General features: G+C 36.4%; 1 pseudogene; it reads right to left on the bottom strand.

The window, feature by feature from the left end:
* Positions 1-6124: 6124 nt before the first annotated feature.
* On the bottom strand, positions 6125-6913 carry LOC149165337 (pentatricopeptide repeat-containing protein At2g03880, mitochondrial pseudogene; annotated as a pseudogene).
* Between the last annotated feature and the right edge of the window lie 688 nt (positions 6914-7601).

The raw sequence follows: 7601 nt of genomic DNA, 5'->3' as shown, positions 1-7601 counted from the left end.
AGGAGCTTCTTTTATATACATCAACAACTATTATCTTTGTATCTAACTAGAGAAATATAGTTAACAATAAAATAATATGAAGTGGTTATGCCACATGTACAGCGTCAAAGAAAGTATATTTACCTAGGTAACAGAGATAGTGTAGTAATGTGAATAGGTATAGGAAATTCATATTGTTTGTAAAACCATCAGTAAGTTGTTGATGTTGTCTTTTCACTATCAAACTTTTTCATAGGTCAGATTAGTTAGAAGGGAATCTGTAAGATGGAAGGTAGGAGACTTCTTGTAGTAGTATTGTTGGTTTATGTATTATAAGTTCTTCTGAGTATTATCGACTTTCCTATTAAACGTTTAATTCTTATGTTCTCTCTTGAATTTGGATTATGTTATTATGGAGGCTCTTGTTATGATTGATATAATGAACAATGTTTTATTTCACTGTGACTTTGTATTGATTTTGATTAGCAAGAGAGTTTCATCCCTCAGATTCCAAGCCTATAGTACTATGAGGGATTTATGTTATGATTGAAAGCTTAGTTTAGTTTTTGTAATTGAAAAAAGTATTTAAATTGAGTCAAAATTAGGAGCATTGGCCTTACCACATGAAAATACAATAAGGGCATGAGTATTGTTTATGTACTTAGTAATTTCATTCCTATGTAGGGAATTGAATGTTCCAACAATCACATTTCTGTAGAAATTCATTAAATATACACTTTATAACACTCAAGAAATTTCACCTCATTTACTTGAGGTTTGCTAGATCTATTTCATAGAAATTTCAACATTATAGCTTATTTTCAAATATAAATTGCAGTAGCAATATACTTCTTCTATCCAAGAAAATCACTCGGAAAGCTGAGGAAATAGCCACCGAAAATATTTAGCTAAAGGAGAGAAGATTCATAGCCCTTATGGCGCAATCCCCTTCATCAACCAAATCTGAGAATTACTTTAGTTAAAGTAGATTTATTTCAGCAATAAATATGATTTTTTAGTTTCTTCATAGCATGTTAAATCACATAGCATATCATCCAATATGTCATGATAAATCAACATATAGAAAAAAACAAGAAACCACCCATAAACATTGAAAACACAATTTTGATTTTTAGATCTGCAATGGACAACTTTGGACAATAATGAAATAGTGGAGATTACAACATATCCAAAGAGAATGCAATATTTTATCTCATTCCAAGATGGTACATGTCCTTTCAACTCATGTAAGAAAGGACATTCTAGCTGCTACCAAACCCTAGATAAGGCATCCACTATCAACAATAGACCCTGACCAACAATACCATAACCTATCAAGGTTCTTACAAATTCATTCTAGCCATAGAAAAGGCTACACAACAAAATAGAATCACACTAAAAGGTCCACCCTTCAATCTGTACACAAGTGTTCAAGGAGATTAACAATCTCCACTAGCATCAAGTGCTCCAAGTCTTCCCTAGGTTTTCAAGCTCCAAACCCAAGGTCTTATTCATAGAAATGCACAACCCTTTCACTCCAATTTTTTACCTAAGCCTTTCAATTCTTTTACCACACAAGTAGAAAGACTACAAGACAAGCACAACAAGATGTGAATGATCTAGAGATTAAATTGTTAATACAAAGACACTTACCTCTCTTTATACGATAAAGGTAATAGAGATGAATAATAGAAAGTGGACTAATTCCATGAGTAAGCTAATATGATCCACTAGAGTAGATCCACATGAGGGGGACTCCTCTCCAAGTTGTCCACATACATGGTGTTGCAAGGTGGTTGTGCTCCAACATCGAAGTGGTATACTCTATAATCTAAGGCTCCACATATCAATCTCTCCTCATCACAAATCTTCCACTCCAGAAGAGAATCTCCTAAGCTCCACATATGTGCATTGGGTTCACATCAACCTCCAAGTGATGCAGCCTTGAACCAAGGCAACCTCAAGCCAAGTGATCAACCTCATATATTGTGCCATGTGGTCTTGATGCTCCTAGGGCTAAGAGGCCTTCCTCTTAGTGTCTAGCGCTTCTCCACAAGGTAGCTCCACATCATATGCCAAGGCACCTCCACATCATATTCTAGAGCACCATCCTTCCGAACATATGTTCCATGTAGAAGATGTTAATGCCACATAAAATAACTCACCCATAATAAGTGCACTACTAGTGCAACTATACTCAATTATCATCACAACCATCTAAATTTTTATCAATATTCATACCCTCTCACTAGAAATTAATGCAGTTAGCATCAACGCCTTCCAATGACCAACCATTTTCACACAAATGATTTGATCTCTCACCAACAATCTAGTAGTAATTGATTATGATTCCCAAAAAGAATTCAAACCTTTCTATAGTAAATTCATGTAGCTAGTGTCTATCGGAATCACAATTATATAACTAATTACCAGAGTTATACACATACAAATTTATGTGTATATTTTCATACTCAAATTTCCTTCATCACACATAAAGTGATCTAGCATGTAAATTATTAGCATTCATCTGATCATATCTTATTCCATTTCCATAGATTGTTAGAGGCTTTGGATTGAGGGGCACAATCAAAGTTTCAATACATCAATGTCCACATGCTAGGGCTTTGAAGGGATGTGAAAGATAAAGTAATTGCTAACGTTCAACTGGAAGAGCATAACAACTAGAAATGTGTAAACTTCCTTACTTGTCCTTGATGTGTCTAGATAATTGAATCCTATAAATTATTTTGTCTCAAACATTGGACTCCATATGTAGATATTACTTGGAAAAGAACAAAATTCTTCCAACGGACCCTGAACTTGGTCAACTGTAAATGGGACAAGTAATTTATTTGTTTCTTACACCTTAGAAGTTTGATTTTGAAACTACATGATTGTAGTTTTCAATCGACTTCTTCTAGTTAGAGATAAAGTTATTTTTCCATATGCCAATCATAAAGATGATAAATTCATTCTTTCATATGACACATATATTTGCACCATACCAAAACTGACCTCGGTTATAGTGACAAATTTTCTCCCAGCAATAGTGTATGTTTGCCTATTCAATTTTCTAAGTTACCAAATTTCACATAGGGGTTCAGATACATATCCATCAAGTTTTTGAAAAACAAAGTTCTGGATTTCTCATGAATAAGGCTCTAGAGGCTAAGATCTTTTGGAGATTCTACAAATATAAGCATAAGCTTTAGAGAAAAATTCTAAGAAGCATGCAGACAATATGACAATATGACACCAGAGATATTTTATTGCTAACTAATTCACGTCTGGTCTGTTATTTGGAATTTCTTGGAATCTTGTGTTGAAATTGTCAAACCATAGAATTCTAACTCTTGGAAGACTCTAAATTATTCTAGGAATGTTTAGTGTGGGTCACAATCTCCTATATATGTCCCTTCATGTGGATCATGTTTTTAACATACCCTGAACAAATTTAAAGGAAACAAAGTATATATATCTATTGTTAATTGCTATCAGAGAAGAACAAGAGAAATCAACATCAGATAAGATCAAGAGAAGGAGAAGAAAATAAATCAAACAAGCCATAATGTATAATGTATTAAGCCAAAAATAAATGGCTTTATATGGAATTATTGATGAAACCCAAATGCATTAAATAATTGTACATGGATTTGCCAAATCTCGAGAAAGTGTTGGGGAAAGGTCAAACTTTAGGAGAAAGTAGCTAGATCTATTAAATAGGGAGAAAACACCCACCTCTTTTATTAAGGTCCTACTCCCATCCTCCCTAGAAGATTACTTCCTGCTATAGTTGTTTTAAATTAACACTAAGCATTCAAAGGAGTAATCATTTGACAATGAATTAGAATGTTGAGGCCCTTGGGGTACAATTCAAATAATTTTTGTTGTTTCTAATCCTTGAGAAGATTCCATAGTTTTCAAATAATTTTTGTTACTACCTATCATTGATCAAATTCCAGAGTTTAGATTAAGCAGGGTTATGTTTCCAAGTATTAAAAGTAATTCCTAAGTTCATTGTTGTATCCTTAGGGGAGTGATTAAGAATTCTGCGGTGTTAGAGAATAAAATTCAAACATTGTAACATAGATTGACAGTTTTTAATCTGTAAATATCCTTTCTTTGAAGCTATACATGTGGCATAACCACTTCATATTATTTTATTGTTAACTATATTTCTCTAGTTAGATACAAAGATAATAGTTGTTGATGTATATAAAAGAAGCTCCTCTCATTGTAAAATTTGTTAGAAGTTTTTGGAGAATACACTTTCAAAACATTTGTGTAGCTGGTATATTTAATTTGAGAATGGGGCTGGGAGAACCTGGGTTTTATAGCAAGTTGACATGTCTCATGTGCATGATGTGACTTTAGTTGCTTCTACCTCAAGCATTTTTTTTAGCTCTTTGATTTTTATTTAGACATTCTTATACCTAATAATTTTCCTTTTTATTTTGAACCATTGCTACAATACATATGATAACTCAAGCATGGAAGCAGAGGTGATGATAATGCATGAAAATGTTGATGAAGTGATGGGGTGTGCAAAATGAGTAGGGAAAATGATGTAAGACACCTACCTTGGTTTCTAGTAGTTCAACTTGATTCATAAAGTGATACATTATCTAGAGGTAAATTATGAACAAACCATGGTACAACATGGTAAAAGACAAGAATTTAAAGTGTTATGAGCTAGTATAGAATATACCAATGATTACCATATATCACAACCCACATCCAAAAAGCAACATCATCATGTGTGAGAGGACGAACATAGAGTGCATCACAGTTTGGTATAATCTCTCTCTCCCAAACACCTGACATCACAAGGGTCAGCTAAGTATGTTAAAAACATCTCTGGCAAATGTCCATGGAAATTCCATAGATCTCATTTATGGAACTGCTGGTTCTGATACAAAACACAAGTGAATTGATTCTCTAGCTACCCCAGCAAGTCAAAGGATAACAGGAACAAATCAATAAAGAAAAAAAAGATGACTTGGAGAACTTGGGAGTCAGACATGGACAACAATATTAGCAGGATGATAAACATCATTGATGATATTTCAAGATTTGCCAATTATATTCAACAATGCAACCAATCATTGAATTTGGTTATTGCTGAAATGGCAATTTCTTTGAAAGTTACATTTCGTTCCTCAAGAATCCAAATAGGGAGACTTCTAAGTCCACCAAACAACATGTTAGCAAAACAGGACTATTGCCAAGATGTAATATCAAGGTCACTCCTTTTGTCATTCTAATCTCGTCAAAGACACTAACTTTCGAGGGCTCTCCAAATTGTTCAGAATAAACAATTTATTCTAGTATAATCAACAATGTATTTGGTTTAGCTCGTAATGCTAAATGTATCATTGAGCTGGATTTGAAACTCCCCAGCTTGCATGCTGGGCCAGTAAATGTATTCATGTAACTTTGCGACTTCCATGATTACCATGGACAATCTTTTAAAGACCAAGGGGAGAAAACGAGTGCTAGGAAACTTCTCCAAGGTTTAACATATGTTGATTGCAGGATTGATGAATTTCTTGTTGTAGTTACCCTAGAGGAGATTCAAAGCACACCCGTAGCAAGCACCATGTGATTAGATATTTTTGGGTCTATATTTATTCCTTTGCCACGACAAGGAATAGACATTTTGTCCCTCATAAGTCGACCACCTCAGAAGTTGCTTGATACAGTTAGGGCATGTCATCTCAGTGATAAGTCTGAGGCGAATTAAATAAAAGAATTGTATTTGAGCCTGGTAGCAATTTAACAAGGTATCTGACTCGATGTCTTGCAGAGTGAATGTGAAGGCTGTTGACTAGAGTTGAATTATTTGACAGTTATGATAACAATTTCATTGGTTTGATTAAAACATGTTGAGTGAAAATGCTTGCTCCTTGTCTTAAGAATGAAGCTTATCTTTACGTTTTGAACAATGCAAGGTGGGTAGAGGGAATTCATATCTCTAGTTTTGCAGACCACTTGGGCTTTTGATTGAGGGAAGTATGGAAGTCGTTTGCTATATAAATTAAAGTCTGCTCCTCATTTTTGCATACAGCCTTGAAAACTAGATCAGAACATACCCTGTTCACTTCATCTCTGAAAACAATCTCTATAACCTCTTTGGTCATGTATGTCACCTCTCACCCAAAAAGAAGGCATCCACCTGTTTGTTGACCTCAATCCAACTACATCCAGGAGGTTTTTTAACTCCTCTGACTTTCATTATTTTTCTAACCTTTTCAATGTCATGCCATCTACTAGCCATAGCATATATGTTTGAGAGAAGCACATAAGGTGCAACATCTCTCACATCCAACTCAAAAAGGTGTTTTGCCACAGATTCTCCTAACTCTATATTGTTATGTATTCTGCAGGCTCCAAGCAAACACATCCAAACAGATGCATCGGGTTTGATTGGCATTTTATTGATAAAGCCTTCTGCTTCATCTAGTTGCCCAACACGGCTAATCAGGTCAAACATGCAGCAGTAGTGCTCCATCACAGGTATGATGTGATAATAGTCCCTCATGCAATTGAAGTATTGAAGGCCCTCATAGACTAGGCCCTCATAAACACTGGCATATGTTTTGTAGTTTGGCTTCATACCCACAAGCCACATTTTCTTGAAAAGCTCCATGGCCTCCTCTGCCTGTCCATTCTGCGCATACCCTGCAATCAACGCTGTCCAGGATACGACGTCTTGTTCACACATTTTGTCAAACAGATAGCGTGCATCCTCTATGCTGCCACATTTTGCATACATATCTATCAGGGCATTCGCCACAAATACATCACTCTGCAATCCGCTTCTTTTGATCTCTTCATGAATGTCCAGTGCTTCTCTAATGTCTGCAGAGTCAGCGCAAGCAGGGAGTACGCTGGCGAATGTGAACTTATTGGGTTGGACGCCTTCTCGCCGCATGAGGAAGAACAACCCTAAAGCCTAGTGGGCTACCCTATGCCTAGCATAACCCGCGATCATCACAGTCCATGAACATACATCACGTTCGGGTATTTGATCAAAAACTCTGTGAGCGTCCGCCAGGCTCCCACATCTGACATAGACGTTGAGGAGAGTGTTGTGTAAATGTGTGGCAACTGTAAATCCTCTCCGAGTGATTTGTGCATGGAGTAATTTGCTTTCTGCCAAATCGTTTTTCCGAATGCAAGCCTACAAGAGAGAGACATAAGTAAAAGAGTTTGCGTGGTTGACCATGGCAGGAGAGTTCACTGGATTCATGGGATTGGCTTCTGTGTGATGTGAAGTTGAATGGCAGGGAGTAGTCTACCCAGGTGGAGGAATTGGTGAGGGAGCAGGCTGCGGGTTATTTCCGAATTCAAATTCCATGGTGAATTAACTTCCCGGAATGTCTGTCAGGAATCTGTCAGTCAAGGGTGGCGGAGCTGGGCGGAGGCTGCGGAGGGTGGCAGAGGAACTGCCGATGGCCGGAGCCGGAGGTTTTTCCGGGTGGTGACGGAAACCAGGCAATTCCTCCCCCTAGGTAGACTACTCCTTTTATTTATATCACATTGTCGAGCACACTTAAGAGGATGTAATAAGTGCATGCTAGTAGATCATTTTCTTTATATCACATTATTTATTATAGGTA

This window comes from Pinus tabuliformis, chromosome 5_1, assembly GCF_031772625.1.
Source record: "Pinus tabuliformis cultivar Carrire ecotype Pingquan chromosome 5_1, CPIR1, whole genome shotgun sequence".
NCBI classification, from domain to species: domain Eukaryota; kingdom Viridiplantae; phylum Streptophyta; class Pinopsida; order Pinales; family Pinaceae; genus Pinus; species Pinus tabuliformis.
The sequence above is the reverse complement of the archived record's forward strand: the minus strand, read 5'-3'. Positions and strand labels throughout refer to the sequence as shown.